Source organism: Myxocyprinus asiaticus, chromosome 9 (genome assembly GCF_019703515.2).
Source record: "Myxocyprinus asiaticus isolate MX2 ecotype Aquarium Trade chromosome 9, UBuf_Myxa_2, whole genome shotgun sequence".
NCBI lineage: Eukaryota > Metazoa > Chordata > Actinopteri > Cypriniformes > Catostomidae > Myxocyprinus > Myxocyprinus asiaticus.
The window spans coordinates 5077441-5094592 of NC_059352.1; the positions used below are offsets into that span (position 1 = coordinate 5077441).

General features: G+C 40.1%; 1 protein-coding gene across 2 annotated transcripts in view; it reads left to right on the forward strand.

Moving 5' to 3' along the window:
- LOC127446285 (voltage-dependent calcium channel subunit alpha-2/delta-2-like) overlaps window positions 1-17152 on the forward strand; it is a 347446-nt gene that overhangs the window by 242410 nt on the left and 87884 nt on the right. The gene's annotated exons all lie outside the window — the stretch shown is intronic.

The following is a 17152-nucleotide window of genomic DNA, read 5'->3' on the forward strand; positions in this document are numbered from 1 at the left end:
CACTAATGGGTTGTCTGTTTTGTAACGACATTGTTTTCCAAAGCATGCGCTACGAGAATGTGTTTTACTAAAAGTCTTAATTTTGGGTGGATGAAAACTGCATTCCAGTATGGATATGAGGTGTAAATGTAGCAAAGTCATATTAGTGTGGAAGTGGCCTTTGATTTATTTTACACGTTACATGTAGTGGAAATGTGGAAGTGTACACGGAATATATTTCGGTTGCGTTAGAGATCACTATTTGCTAAAAAAAAATATTATTGAAAATATGGTTCGATACAGATTTCCAAATTCGATTTGATTGCGATTCACAAACTCGCACTAAGATTCAAATCTGATTTTCGATATTTAAGTTATAATGTTTATAATTTTTTTTGGGGACTCGCCGATACCGAGTCCCATACCTGATTTATTTATTTTTTCTGAACTACATATCAACAGTTTATTTAAATTTTATCATCAAAATGGTGTTTTAATAAATAAATCCTTTAAAACTTTAATCAAATGAAAGAATAGCAATTAATTTTAAACATGATCAAATAAAGTGCTTTTATTCAAAACCTCACAGCACTATCTAAAATACATTGGAATTATATTTTGTCATGTAAAGTTCTGCACAACACAGCATCACAGATGTAAGTTATTGCTTAAATATTCTGCAATGTATATTAATGTTCCAGTGGAATGCATTTGTAAGGCGGTCAAATTTAAATTCATAATTCACTTCAAGATGCATTTTTAAATGTTGATAAATGTTGATAAATTTTATATGGCATCTACAAAACACAGCGCTCCTGCACAAGACACTGAATAAACTAAAACACAACAGCCAAAGACATTTGTCCAGCATAGTGCTTTACAAACTGCAGGGTGCTGCCATGATTAGCCAGGAATGTGACATAATCTCTGTTCAATTCAATATTTTAATAGCCACGATGCTACAAAAATACCGGCATTACCAAGATCTGACTAAATTTACTACCCGTGCACTGTTTGATCACAGCCGGCTGCTTTCAAATGCTTATGTGCGTGTGTCTGCCCGTGCACTTGTGTCTCGTGATAAATGCAGCGCTCTTGCACGAGACTCTGCACAGTTTTTAATCAAAATACCCCTCTTCAGGTGATATTAATGTAAACACATCTGTTAATGAATAACCAGTGTAAACAGACGGGATTAAATCTGCACTGTCTTGACTAGATATTAAAGCAAACACAGCTGTTAATGTATAAGCAGACGGGACAAATTCTTCAAAATGTTAGATTTGTGCGATGTCTAAATGTATATAAGCTGCATGCTGTCTGTCATAGGCATTCAGGTATTCTTACTGCATCAGATCAGTACTAATGTAGATCTATCATACAGTAAAGAGTGTCAAGTATTTAAGTAGTTTCGTTTAGCATTAAATTACCTTTTTTAATGTTTTATGTTATTATTTTTTAAATGTTTAATTGCTACTGTTGCTAAAAAAACTTAAAGCATTGTTTACTCTGTTCTCTATTTAATTACTGGATCTTGTATAATTCCTTTACAAGCTTGAAGCAAGTTTTACAAGAGAAACACTGAAGGCCTCATTGTTTTAATTTAAATTGTTAATATTTATTTAAAAAAATATTTTGTAAAATAACTGTGTTTTATTGCATATTTGCTTAAAGGTGCAATACCAAGTTAACATAGAACTGTTAATGAAGCTTTTTTCTGCTCGTTTTGCTTTTTACTTATAAACAGGTTACAGTTTTATTTTTTTATTTTTTTTGACAATAATCACAAGGTGCTGCATTTTTGCATGTATTGAAGCAGAGAACATTTTGTCAGAACCTCTAGTAAATTATATGTTTAATACCCTTATATCCAGGTTTTCTAAATCACTGAAATAAGCATTTTTCTTCAGAATCATGAGAGAATCGTGATCTTTATTCTAAGTAAAAAACTCATGATTCTCAATTTATCCAGAATGATGCAGCTCTACAGCTTAGTTAAGAGAACAGGAAGGGTATTAAAAGAGACGTTATTAAATGACAAATGGGTTGCATGGATCTCGTCTTTGGACACATTTATCAGTAAGTTACCAATATATACATTTTTAGTTGCATAGCGTGAAATTTGGTTGCAAATGCGAGTGATTTCCTCTCACTGTAGTGGAAGGTTGCGCATAGAGTAAAAGATCGATCCATGGTTTTTGAGAATTTATTTCATATCAGCCAAATAATAATAATACAAATAAAATAGAAAAATAGAAAAAACATTTGCCCAGCCCTAATTCAAAAAGTGAATGGGTAAATTATGTCAGAGCTGTGGCCTAGCAGTTAGTGCATGTGCTATGGTGCTAATGTAGGTGATGTAAGTTTGAATCCAGCTGAAACTCTCTACTGTTTTGTAAATAAAAAAGGCCAAACATGAAATGTTAAAAACCAAACTTTCAAGTAGTAGACAAACTTTTGACTTAATTATTTTGTCAAAGAATCACCCACTTTGATACATAATTTTTTAAACCCAAGAGATAATGTAGAGGTTTCTTTTCTTCTTCGAGTATGTATGCATAGATCAGTGGGTATTGCGAGTGTATATTTTAACGATTTAAATATACTCCCCATTCTTGTCGATAGGGTTTTGAGAGGTCTTGCCTATCAGCTATAATGCGTTGTAACTGTTGCCTCATGGGTATTGTAGTTCAATAAAGGCATGAGCGATAACCCCGCCACCCCTCTCCAGTTCAGGCTGCTAATTTGGCTTAGAAGACTGCCAAGGATGAGAAGGTAAGTGGTATTAAGCGTTTGGAGAAAAAAGCATCATGTCTGGGAATGGGGATTAAACATCGCCATGGAAACAGGGATGTCCTGACCTGACATACAGCGGGTTAGGAGTTCAACGGAGGGAACACATCTAGATAAACGGGAAATGAAGAGTGGAGCTCGTAGATAGACATGCAATGTAAATTCTGTCGAAGCATGAAAAATTGAAAACCTGTTCCTACCTGCGTCACGTTGCACCTAACAACACCCCTTAAGGAATGTTCCAGATTCAATACAAGTTAAGCTCAAATGTTGATTACCACAAAACATTATTCCGACTTGTCCCTCTTTTCTTTAAAAAAGGCTAAAATCTGGGTTACAGTGAGAAACTTACTGTAAAAAATAAATAAAACAAAAATGCGGTTTTCTTTGTCACAAAAGGGTGCATTCAATCAGAAAATTTGCACTGCATTCCCATATTCCTCGTCCAGGTCAAACTAGGACATTTCCAAAACTTCTGTGACATGTTTGGAAAGTATGTCATGTTCGGCAAGGGTTTAACCATCCGGTATTGTGTAGCGCTGATGTGAGCTGGGATTTGGGAAACAGTGCGAGATACAACAGCGCGAACAAGATGAAAACAAAACTCTTGTAAAAGCAGCAGCTCAGAGTGAAAACGTTTATTGTGTGTCACTTCTCAGGCACTAAATGGGCTGGTGTGTGTGTGTCCAGCTTTGTTGGCTCTGCCAGGCCTCCTTTGCCATTCATCGCCCGCCTGTAATGAAGCGTTTTATGATTCATTATCCCGCCGTTAAATTCTGCTGCCAAGTTTGCAAACTTTCTAATTAGCACGGGTCAAACAGCCACACAGTTTTCGTTTAATTATTGACGCTTATTACCAAATGGACACTGGAGGAAAGCCATTGAGAAATGTAGTGAGGTGGGTGGTTCACTGCTTAGACAAGGGAGGTTTGATGGTATTTAAGTAATAATAATTTGTTTTAATAAAACGCACTTAAACTGGATACAGTTGGTCTAGGAATGTGGGTCATTTTCAGTTATGTTTCGTTCGAGTATTGGATGTTTTACCTAAAATTCCTTCACAGAAATAAAAAAGACACAATTGAAATACTTGTTGACATACAAGAGTATACAGAGTGATACATTTTTGATGGGAAATGTTTGAGTTCATATTGAGATCTCTGACTTTTTATTGCAGACTTTGGTATCTTGGCAAATCTGAGTTTTGTTTGAAATATGGCTGAGATCTCTTCTAAAACTCTAAAGTTTTGCACCTATTTATGTTAGCTTAACCGTTTTGGAGAATTCGGTCTTTCCCCATTCAAGTATATAGGAGCTGCTCTTGTATGCCGCTTGTTTACAGAAAAATAGCTGTCCGAGAGTGTTCCAAAGATGGCCGCCAGTGGACTGACTTGCTAGAAATATTTTGCTCGTGTCTGATGAAGACAAGCTGGTAGACCTACATCAGAGACTATTTAGCAGAGACAGCCACTTCTATTAAAATGAATGGGAGAAACTGGAATGCCCAATGGTCAACGGATGTAGAAAGGAAGTTCCGTCTTGCAGGTAAAAGAGCCAGTCACCTTTTAGATACAGACATCGCCTGTCAATCAACTCGAGAGCAGACTAAGAACAACTCAATTTGGGTGGGGGGTGTCACACATAGTAACTATTGTTGCTGATCTTTCACTCCTAGTTGCTGAGCCTGTCACACTTACCGATTAAAAACAGAGGGAAGGTGTCACACTTAATGAGTGCCTTAGACTTTTCTCAATGCTTCACTGTCACACCCCATTTTTGGAGTCAATCGACCTGAAGCTTCTACAGCATCTGCTATGTTAGGTTGTAAAAAGAAATAGCATCCTTTTCTTTCACACATTTATTGTTACATTGCGCAAAGAGCTGGGCAACAAAAGTGTGTCATTTGGTAGAAATTGAACTAAAATAAAACAAAAGTACAAACTTGTAAGGTATGCATATGTATACGTAATGTTATATAAATGTAGACTACAATATATTTATATAATCTAAAGCTGTATACAAATATAAAGTTTATGTTCACGTTATATAAAATAATATAAGATCCAGTTACTAAATGTAAAATTTACACATTTATTGTCACATTGTGCAAAGATCTGGGCAGCAGAATGTTTTTTCTTTTAATTGTCTATCATGATATGACACATTAGATATGTCATACAAACATACTTGTTGACTCCAAAAAGCAATAAGTTTCTCCTCCAAATGCACCATATACGAGTTCCAGATGCCATGCTTTTTCTGCAGAAAAAAATTGCTACTGTCCTCTGGGAAAAAACACTCTTTCATACATGACTTGCACTTATTGGTCACTGCCTTGGTGACATGTACCTGTCCCACCCACAGCCAGTGATCATTTCAAGCAAGCCAGATGTGTTTTTCAGTTCTTCAAGCCATTAACTCGCAGGAAGTCCCATCAGTCAAATGATTAATACCTCCTGCTGAGAGATGCTAATGGCTACTCTGTCTCCTTCCGCCTGGCCAGTGATTATGTTAATGAAGCTAACACCTGAACATCATTGGAAAAATCGGCTAGTGAAACACGGGCTTTAGCTATACAAGCGTGGAATTGCAAGTTGTTTTTTTGTGTAATCTGAGGTAAAGAAGCACAATTTATGATTCCAGTTGTCAGAGCGCCAAGAGAGTCAAACGCACTTTAGGCATATTAAAGAAATGATTCACGTGTCTGGATCACAGTTGTCAGTGATGATGTTCAGTCCTGCCAAAGTGTGACAGATAACGGTGGTCTGCTGCATCCTCCGCTATATAGCGGCTTGCAAGATCAAAATTGCACGTGCAAATATCGTTCAGCAGCGATTTTTTGGGCGCGTTTGCGCCGTTACCTGAACTGCATAATTCCTTAAGTGAATCGGGCACTAAACCAACGCAGACAGCACGTGCAAATAACAAGCACTTTTTCTGGGTGTAATTCATTCTTAGTGAATTCCCCCCATAATGTCGAGTTAAACATAGTTTAACTTTTAAACATGTCTCGAAACACCTGCGTTCTGTCCCATTCCGTTACGCTCCATCTAGATGTTTTAGAACTCATATGTGTGTTCGGTACCTAATCCTACCTGAAGCTGTTTCTCTGGAGAGCATAATCAGTATATATATAGTATATATATAAGTCTAGCTTCATCATAACTTCTAAACTCCTCTCATCTAAACGCGAGTTAACATAAGTCCACCAGTGATGATGACTATCATAGCATCAACTCTCAAGAAGATTAACCCACTAGACAGAAAACCTTTTTCTTTAGCCCTGACACATATGCTAATACAGATCAAGTTAGTTGGTTATTTTTCTGAGCAAACTTCCTTGATTTAAATCCTCGCTGTAAGGAACTGTCTTCTTCTGTTTTTTGGGCCTTCATTGCTGCTGCTGGAAATGGCGGTTATTAAAGCAAAATTGAAAGACTAAGTGTGTGTGTGTGTGTGTGTGGATGAAAGAAGAGGCAAAGCAGCTTTCACTTGTGTGAATGAAGGGATTAGAACCTCCCATGGATACTGATGACCATTTTTACCATCCGTTGTGAAACAAGGGGAATAGAAAAACAAACCAGGAAACACTACAGTTAGTAAAAGTTATATATATATATATATATATATATATATATATATACTGTAGATGTATATGTATATGCACTGTATATGCGTGTGTGTGTGTGTGTGTGTTTGTGTAGGAAAATAGAAAATTATTACATAAATTCTTAATATATAGTTATAAATCCATATATGTAAATCTGAATATGAAAATGTAAATCCTGAATACATAAATGTAACTGAATATATTATTATAAAACTGAACTCAACACCCTGAACACAGTGTGATCCATTGTATCTTTGAATGTTTTAATTTTGTAATAAAACCACAGTAATACTAAATTATACTAATTCACTATTCATGATTACACCTTTAAAGTATATAATGGCTCATAACATGTATGATAAAACATGACATAACAAATACAATTTTGTTTTTGATAATGTGTTTTAATGCATTAAATGTAGATCTGTAGATGTGTAACCAAGAATTGTAAAGTATTATATTATATCTGTGGTTACAAATATTTACAAGAACATTCAACTGATTATAAGGTGTATTGTAAGGGGCTGTGAATTCATTATAATGAATTATGAATACCTATTTAATTCATTAGATACCCAGGCTACATAGAATGTGGTAACACAACCACTATGCCATTTTACATAATTAAAATTTTGTTACAGACAAACCTTGTCATTACCAAAACTGAACTCTGTTATTAGACAAACATCACTCACTACATCTGTCTGCATGCCCATCCAAGATTTCATATTCTGCCCACTGCAGAAACTGTGATATAACCCAGCTTCATTTGAGGTGTGACTCCACAATAAGAAGTGGGAATGGTATAAACAGTGGATTTAAAGTCCTTTTTCTTCAATTCCGCCTCACCTTCCCCGCTCGCTCCTCTTGCTTAGTGAAGGGGCACTATCACTCTCCACCACACTAATTAAAAACGCTAACACAGCCAACGCCTTCCGCCATTCACCAGCACATTCACAAATTATATTTCCACTATTTATTGGTTACAGTATCATTTTAATTAAAGATTTTTTTCCCCTTCTATTTTCCAGAGGCAATTCAGAGATCCTGCCCTCTGCAAGCAGTTTTTTTTTTTTTAAGATTAATAGTTTTTTAAGAGGAAGATCAATTATACATGCGATCAAAACAGAACTGAAGACATTATTTAGTTGGCAGCTGAAGATTTGACTTTTATATGAACATTTCAGTTTTTTTAATGATTACAATTTTCAGAAAGAAGGCAGTTTTGGTTGCAACAAGCAACTCATTTTGATTCCTAGTTTGTTAGAACAGAATAGCTAGAATAGATAGTTTTGGTACCAAAATGCAATTTAATGCTGTTGTTCCCCTTCTGTCACTCACTCGACGTTGTGTCAATGTAGGGGTCGCTCTTGAGAGCCCCAAACACCTCAGATCTTTGAGAAAAGACCAGTGAGAATTGGCGAGTGGAATTTGCATGCCACTCCCCTGGACATACGGGTATAAAAGGAGCTGGCTCGCAACCACTCATTCAGATTTTTTCTTCAGAGCCAAGCGGTTGTACTATCAGCGAGCTGAATACTACTGCTGTTCCATTCATCTCTTAAGAAGCGTATGCTGTTGGATATACGGCGCATTTCCAGCGGCTTTCTCTCCTTCTGCAGGACGAGTGCAGATTTCGAGGCTTTTTAAAGATGCCTTTCCGTCTTTGTGTGATTCCTGGATGCGGTCGCTATCTCTTCGCTTCCGACGGCCACGGGCGCTGCCTCACGTGTCTGGGCAGTAATCACACTGAGGCAGCGTTCGTGGATGGTTCATGTTCTCATTGCGAGAATATGACCATGGCAACGTTGCGGTCGCTGCTTTCCTTATTCCAGGGGAAAGCCACTCTAGCCGCCCCCCGCGCCTCGCCTCACCTTTTACCTCCGGGTACGAGGCCGGCCCGGCTGGTGCTGGAGGCGATTTGGGGGCTTCCATGGGCGCGGCTCCGCCGGGTGAATCCCCACAGAACTCCCATTCCCCAGCACGCTCGTTTGCCCCCGGCGAGTTCCGAGAGGAGACCAGCTCACCCAGGGCCAGCTTCGTGTCCCGTTTGAAGCTCCGGAGTGGGATGAGTGCTCAATCGCTGCATCGGAGACCGTACTGGCGATGTCAGACGCTGAGGACTCGACTGGGCTGCCACCTTCGTGTCGGCCCGCCCAGTCTGAGGCTGATGGCAAGATGACCGCCGTGCTTGCCCGGGCCACCGCGTGTGTCGGGTTGGAGTGGAACCTTCCACCCTCCCTGAGCCCTCGTGGCTAGATGATTGGTTCCTGGGTTTGGGGCACTACTCACAGCCCTCACATTTCTACGGGCAGGAGTTTACCTACAGCAAGTGTCCAGGCGTGTCGTCATTACGACAGACACCTCCAAGCGAGGCTGGGGTGCCGTGTGCCTATGGAGTCAGCGGAGACTGAGGTCGCTGTGGGCCACTCACATCCCGGGCAACCGCAATGCTACAGCGGACACGCTGTCACGGCAGGTGACACTCAGGGGAGAGTGGAGACTCCAACCCCAGGTGGTCCAGCTGATTTGGAGTCGGTTCGGCAAAGCACAAGTAGACCTATTTGCCTCCCGAGAAACCTCCCACTGCCCGCTCTGGTATTCTCCAACGGGGGCCCCCCTCAGCCCAGACACGCTGGCACACAGCTGGCCCTGGGGGCTTCGCAAGTATGCATTCCCCTCAGTGAGCCTACTTGCACAGACCCTGTGCAAGGTCAAGGAGGACGAGGAGCAGGTCATCCTCGTGGCCCCATATTGGCCCACCCAGACTTGGTTCTCAGACCTCACACTCCTCATGACAGCCCCTCCCTGATGAATTCCCCTGAGGAAGGACCTTCTTTCTCAGGGACGGGGCACCATCTGGCACCTGCGCCCAGACCTCTGGAACCTCTACGTCTGGCCCTTGGTGGCCTACCACCAGCAGTGGTAGACACGATCACTGAGGCCAAAGCTCCCTCCATGAGGCAGCTTTATAACCTGAAGTGGCGTCGGTCCACGAATTGGAGTTCTTCCCGAGCTGAAGACCCTCAGAGATGTGCAGTCGGGTCAGTGCTTTCCTTCCTGCAGGAGAGGCTGGAGGAACGGCTGTCCCCCTCCACCTTGAAGGTGTATGTGGCCGCCATAGTGGCACACCATGATACAGTGGACGGTAAGTCCTTAGGGAAGCACAACTTGATCATCAGGCTCCTGAGAGGCACCTGGAGGCTGAATCCTCCTAGGCTATGCCTGTCCCCTCATGGGATCTCTTCGTGGTCCTCCTGGGCCGTCGCGGAGCCCCCTTTGAGCCGAGTTGAAAGCCCTCTCCTTGAAGACGGCCCTCCTGATTGCGCTCACCTCCATCAAGAGATTCGGGGACCTGCAAGCGTTCTCTGTCAGTGATACCTGCCTGGAGTTCGGTCCGGGTGACTCTCACGTAATCTTGAGACTCTGGCCAGTGTGACGGTGTGGTTGTTTCAAGGAGCACAATACGACAATACTTGAACCAAAATGAGCTGCATGGTCAAGTTGCCAGAAAGAAGCCAATGCCACAAAAAAGCCCGGTTACAATATGCCCAACAACACATTAACACGCCTCACAGCTTCTGGCACACTGTAATTTGGAGTGACGAGACCAAAATAGAGCTTTATGGTTACAACCATAAGCGCTATGTTTGGAGAGGGGTCAACAAGTATTGTGCTCCTTGAAACAACCACACCGTCTTTTTCCAGAGCAGCCTGTATTTCTCCTGAGGTTACTTGTGGGTTTTTCTTTATATCCCGGACAATTCCTCTGGCAGTTGCGGCTGAAATCTTTCTTGGTCTACCTGACCTTGGCTTGGTATCAAGAGATCCCTGAATTTTCCACTTCTTAATAAGTGATTGAACAGTACTGACTGGCATTTTCAAGGCTTTGGATATCTTTTTATATCCTTTTCCATCTTTATAAAGTTCCATTACTTTGTTACACAGGTCTTTTGACAGTTCTTTTCTGCTCCCCATGGCTCAGTATCTAGCCTGCTCAGTGCATTAGTGAGAGCTAACAAACTCATTGACTATTTATACACAGACACTAATTGCAATTTAAAAAGCCACAGGTGTGGGAAATTAACCTTTAACTGCCATTTAAACCTTTGTGTGTCTGTAACAAGGCCAAACATTCAAGGGTATGTAAACTTTTGATCAGGGCCATTTGGGTGATTTCTGTTATCATTATGATTTAAAAAGGAGCCAAATAACTATGTGATAATAAATGGCTTCATATGATCACTATCCTTAAATAAAAGAAGTCCTCTGTCCAAAAAGTTTTTTGCATGATCAGTCATATTTTCAAAATCAATGCCAAAATTGCACAATTTCTGCCAGGGTATGCAAACTTTTGAACACAACTGTATATATATATATATATATATATATATATATATATATATATATATATATATATATATATATAAGATTTATATCTTGGACTGACCTCTACAAACAATCTGATGCATAACTATACAGACATGAATCTTCAGATTAAATGTAAAATATTTTTTTATAAATTACTGTATTATTTAAAATAATACAAATAATTAATTATATAATTATCAAAATAAGTATAGACTACTTTCCGTTTTTCAGGTTGCATTTAATTAAATTCAAGTCAAATTTATTTGTAAAATGCTTTTCGCCATACAAATTGTTCCAAAGCAGCTTTCCAAAAAAGTAGAATAGTGCCTTACAAACCCCTTATACATTTAATATTATACATATTTTACTTTTATTTGTAAAATATTATACTGTACATTAATTAGGTTAACTTGTTAAATGGAAATGTTGACGTCAGAAGCTTAATATAACAAAAAACAAAAATCTCTTTTAATATTATGTTTTAATTTTATTATCATTAATAGGGAGGGAAAAACATGGTTGGCAACTGTTACCGTGTTCATGTGAACATTTTTATAAACATAGGTTTGAACATATTCTGTAAATTTACCCACAGATTTATATATCCCTCAAATTCCCCCACATTTGTATATACTCCATAAGACACTCACTCAACCAGAACAGTCATCATCCAACACAGCGAGTCCCGCAGAGCTCTTTTGCGAAATAATACGAGACTCAGGGCCCAGTATGAAAGATTGTTGGCCCACAGCACACCCCATAAATCGGCTTCATAACTTGGGCCACTCCTCATGTGGTGCCATGCTTCATAACGGACCAAACATTTAGCACAACTGCAGCTCTTTAATGTGTCTAAGGGATTGTGGCTGATAGATTACAGTAGCTCTTAAAGGCATCACACACCTAAACACATGTTCTTGTTTTGAAAGATGAGCCTCACACAGTCCCATTCTACCACCCACAAATTTCCCCGCCGGGGATATTTTTCTTTTCATCAACTGTCCGGAGCAAGTTGCGATGCATCGTAGGCATATAAATCAACTCGGGCCATTGTTTTGCTCCTGTTTTCTTATCTTCCCAACCCTCTTATTTTTGCTTAGATGACCTGCCACTGCTCTGTGTGTGTGTTTGTGATTTTCCTGGTTGCTGTCCACTAAGGGATCGTTAAATCTGCATACCACCCTGTGTGTGTGTTCGATAATGGTTTGAACAGTGTGCGCAGGTGACTGTCATTGTATCCTTGAATCAAAGGCACACTTATATGCACACTTAAACACTTATTTGGAGGGATAAAAACCAAAACTTTATCCACGGCAGAACTATTATAGATTTCAGCATTTCACGTCAACATATAATCAAATTCTTTTGCACTTCAAAATGTTTGGCACTGTTATTAGCAACCTTTAGCGGTCATAGGCCTTTCAGAAGTTGGGTCTAAATGTTTGTATTGCTGTATACAAGATATTTTGAAGGCCTTCACTGTTATTTGATGTCCTTTCACCAAACATTTGAAGTATAGATCTGTCACTTATAACCTAGATTGGACCGTTCACTGACTGTTCAATGAGATTTTGCATAATCTGATTGGCTGGCTTTATGCAATTTCCTGGAGTCAGTGTGCAAAGGTTTGTATCGTTTGTTTGAAAAACAATGTCATGTTTACAAGTTTCCAGGCTTGCACAATGAACGCTTCTGATGAATAACTAGTTACTGGACTTGAAGTTTGTGAGATTCATGGCATTGATTATTTTAAATATATTTAAAAGTTTTGTTTGAGACACTAGTAGCAAGTAAACGAGAGTTCCTTGAACACAACTGTATATGTCACTTTGTATTAGGGGTTTTGTCCAATCACAGATCTACCTAAAAGGTGAAGCGTTGTTCATCTGATCCTATATTTTACAGTGAGACCCTTTTGATTCAAAACAGTTTCCATTTTTTAGAAGTACTAAAACTGAATGATATTCATGATTTTGCATTCCATTGATGGTTCTTGAACATCTACATTCTTCCAACAATGCGAACAGAAATTTAAATCAGTGTAATTACCGACTGGTTGATTGTATGACAACCAGTACTCGAAGTGAGTCAGTATGCACTGGTATGCAACAGGCAATGACAACAAAATGATGTCACAGTACTGGCAGCAATTTTTGCGTACCAGCAGCTCTTCTGTAATGGCGGTACAGTCACCCTGAAGGAGAAATGCTCATGGGCGCCAGGGTGGGGCAGATGGATAAACTCTCAGCAGGACCCACTGAGAGTTTCAATGTGAGATGTGCCGGAAATGACTGGTTGATCGAATGAAGTGACCGAAGTTGAAGAAACACCTATATATTAAGGAACAATTATTTGGGGCATAATAAACATACTAAAAGAATCATTAAAGAACCAGAATTGTGGAGTGTAATCAGGCTTGGAACCAGAATAGCTTTTAGGAATTTCTTATGATGTGTTTGTTTGTGAATGCATGAGTATTTTTGATTACTCTCATATTCACAGTGTCACAGATACTGTTCCTCCACTCATTTGATGGGCTGTCAGCAAACACGGCCTAGGCCTAATTGAAAATCAGGGACAAAATGGATAAAGATTGATTATTTAGAGCTGAGCTCAGATGGCAATGATGTGAGCACAAACTCAGAATCAACTCGAGCACTTTCAGAATCTTATCTGGTCCGAGTCACCACCATAATTAAATCAGTGAAAGTTCTCCTTCGTTTTTTATTCCTTCTGTTTTCCCAGTAAACAGCTGCCCATTACTGAATTGATTGTGCTCACAAACCTACACAAGGTTATGAGTATGTGTTTGAGATGAAATGAGAGTGGACACCGCTGTGGGTGCGAGAGGGATTTTAGAAAGACAAAGTATATACTACTAGATAGATAGACAGACAGACAGACAGACATTAGATGGATGGATAGACAGAGAGATAGACAGACAGACAGACGTTAGATAGACAGACAGACAGAACGTATATAGATAGATAGATAGATAGATAGATAGATAGATAGATAGATAGAATGGATGAACAAACAGAGAGAGAGAGAAAGAGAGAGACAAGAGAATGGATAGATAGATAGATAGATAGATAGATAGATAGATAGATAGATAGATAGATAGATAGATAGATAGATAGATAGATAGAATGGACAAACCAGAGATTGGACGGATAGATAGATAGATAGACAGACAGACAGACAGACATTAGATAGATAGAATGGATGGACAGACAGACAGGCAGACATTAGATAGATAGATATATAGATAGATAGATAGAATGGATGAACAAACAGAGAGAGAGAGAAAGAGAGAGACAAGAGAATGGATAGATAGATAGATAGATAGATAGATAGATAGATAGATAGATAGATAGATAGATAGATAGATAGATAGATAGATAGATAGATGGAATGGACAAACCAGAGATTGGACGGATAGATAGACAGACAGACAGACAGACATTAGATAGATTGAATGGATGGACAGACAGACAGACATTAGATAGATAAAATGGATGGACAGACAGACAGGCAGACATTAGATGGATGGATAGATAGATAGATAGATAGATAGATAGATAGATAGATAGATAGATAGATAGATAGATAGATAGATAGATAGATAGATGGTAAACAGGGCATAAAGGAACTGAGAAGAGGATGATATGAACAGAGAAAGAGATTTGTAGGCAACGACAGGTCAGTGTTTGCAGCTGTGTATCACGTACTGTAGGTGCTTCATTGGACACTGATGACAAAGGGGTTCAAAGTAAGCCAAGTGAGATGCACAGACATTACTGACATGTTGAGTGTAACAAACAGAGACAGAGCAGGACAATAGAGAGGTGAACGGAGAAGACAGCCACCAAGAAGAGACTGGAATACAGGTAGAGACAGACAGCATACAACAGACATGTTACAAAAGTTTCGTTTGTTCTCTTAGATCAGACAAGCTACACGGGAAAAACACTGAGCTGTCAGTCAATTAATGAAAGCTACCAAAACTGTGTCTTGTGTGTGAGGGCAGGGCCGGGCTGTGATGAAGCACGCCTGGCCCCTAATCAGGCTAATAAAGCCGACAAGAGGGATAAAGGCGGCCGTAGGCGGCAGTTCCGGAGAGAGAGAGCTACAGGCAGCTGCCCTGTATGTGTTTTGTCTTTATGTTTTAAGTTAAACATTAAATGATTATTTATATTGTTAAGCCGGTTCTCGCCTCCTCCATTCCCTTTTACCCTGTTACATTGGTGCCGAAACACAGGAAGGAGGAGGGATGCGGTGTAGTAGAGTCCTCGCCACTACCATCCACCCCAAAGGAGCAGCCGCAGCCATCCTCCGGGGGAAAAGGAGCCCGGCCGCCTGAAAGCGGAGGAACGACTGCCAACCACGAGGGAAGGAGGGGCTCCTTTCTGACTGCCTGCAGTGGTCGGACCACTGCCAGGGGTGGAAGAGACCCCTACCGGCCGCTAAAATGCAGCGGGGTCAAAGAGAAGACCGCCATCCGCGAGCTAGGAGGGGCTCACTGCCTTTTTTTTTTTTTCTCCCCTTGTCTCTTTCCCAGGTCCGAGAAGGTGGGGAAGACCTGCCGGCAGGCACTTATGTTAACTTAAAACATAAAGACAAAACAGTGTGTTTTTATACAAGATTCCTTCATCATTAGATTTAAACATTTTCTCTTCCAAAAACTAGTGACCTGCCTACCAAGACAGCATTTTAGGACATCATAGATGCACTCTAGACACTATGGCTGTTCCAAACAGTTGGCAGCAACATCATGCTACCTTCAAGTCCAAGAGTCAAGACAAATGCTGATATAAACATGCATATATTTCATTACATTTTCAAGTGAACTCTCCCTTTAAGGATCACTAGCTGGCTGTTTCTCTCTCCATATGCAGCGATACAGACACAACCTTGTCCAAAGTCAGGCCTGATTTCTGATTGCTCTCCTCGGACACCACAGGGATAATGCTATTGTCCGACCATTTGGAACAGTCACAAGTATTTCTCTGAATAATTTCCATATTTATGACTCTCTGACAAGAGTGTCAGTGATCATCTGTTATCAGAAATATCTGCCTCTCTTTCTGTTATTGTGTGTGGGTATGAGGATGCTTGTGAGCATCTTAAAAGTCCACATTCTTCTTCTGGTAGAATGATATTAACCTTGTATCGCCTGGTTATGATGTGGAATGGCGATTCTTCGCAAAAACAGGGTCTAATCTCTGTGGATTGTCTTATTTCACTTTTACTGAATTTACCTTGATCATTTAGATGAGCTGAGATGATAGATAAATTAAAATGGCAGCAGTGCTTTTTGCAGACTGCCCATAGTGTATACTACAGTATATACTGCAGTCTGCACATAGTTACTTTTGAATGACAAATTGCTTGTAATGTTCCTCACAAGCTTTGGATAAAAGCATCTGCTAAATGACTACATTTACAGTGTGAAGTAAGTGTTCTTTCCTCATTCAGATTGAAAGTGCTGTACAAGAGGCTGTTCAAACTAAATGCCTTTTTGTGCCAAAGAAAAGAAACAGTAGAGGGTTCCTGTAGCTCAACTGGTAGAACATGGCATTAGCAATGCCAAGATCATGGATTCGATTCTCAGGGAACACACAAACTGATAAAATGTACATTGAATGCACTGTAAGACGCTTTGGAAAAGCATCTGCCAAATACATAAAAATGTAAAGAATAGCAACAGTAGATGCAGCACAATGAATGGAACAGAACGCAGGTGTCTCGAGAAACTTAAAAACTTAAATGGTCAAAGTATCAGTGATCACAGCAGGAGATTTGGAGATTTTGGTCTTTCTCCATCAAGTACATAGGAGCTGCACTTTCATGACTGGAAATAGTCTCCCGAGAGTGTTCCAAACATGGCCGACTGTGGACTGACTTGCTAGACAGACTTTGGTCATGCTCACGTACTTGTGCAGATCCAGCGAGCAGCAGCAATCTCCTGACAGTTTAAACGGTCTGGATCGCCTGCTTGGATTGTCACAGACTGACCATCATGATTTGTGTATCAGAGGAACTTTTGATCCTGATCCTGAAGTTTTGATTCTGGCTGATAGAATATGCGCTTCAGAGGAAGATATTAGATGAGTGCTTGATGGGAAAAAATTCTGGTTCCCTATCTGTCACTCACTCGACGTTGGTGTCGATGTAGTGACACTAGGGGTCACTCTTGGGAGCCCGAGACACCTCTGGTCTTTGATAAAAGGCCAATGAAAATTGGCGAGTGGTATTTGCATGCCACTCCCCCGAACATACGGGTATAAAAGGAGCTGGTATGCAACCACTCATTCAGATTTTCTCTTCGGAGCCGAACGGTCATGCTCATTGAGCTGAATACTACTGTTCATTCACCTGCTGGATCTGACGGCGCAT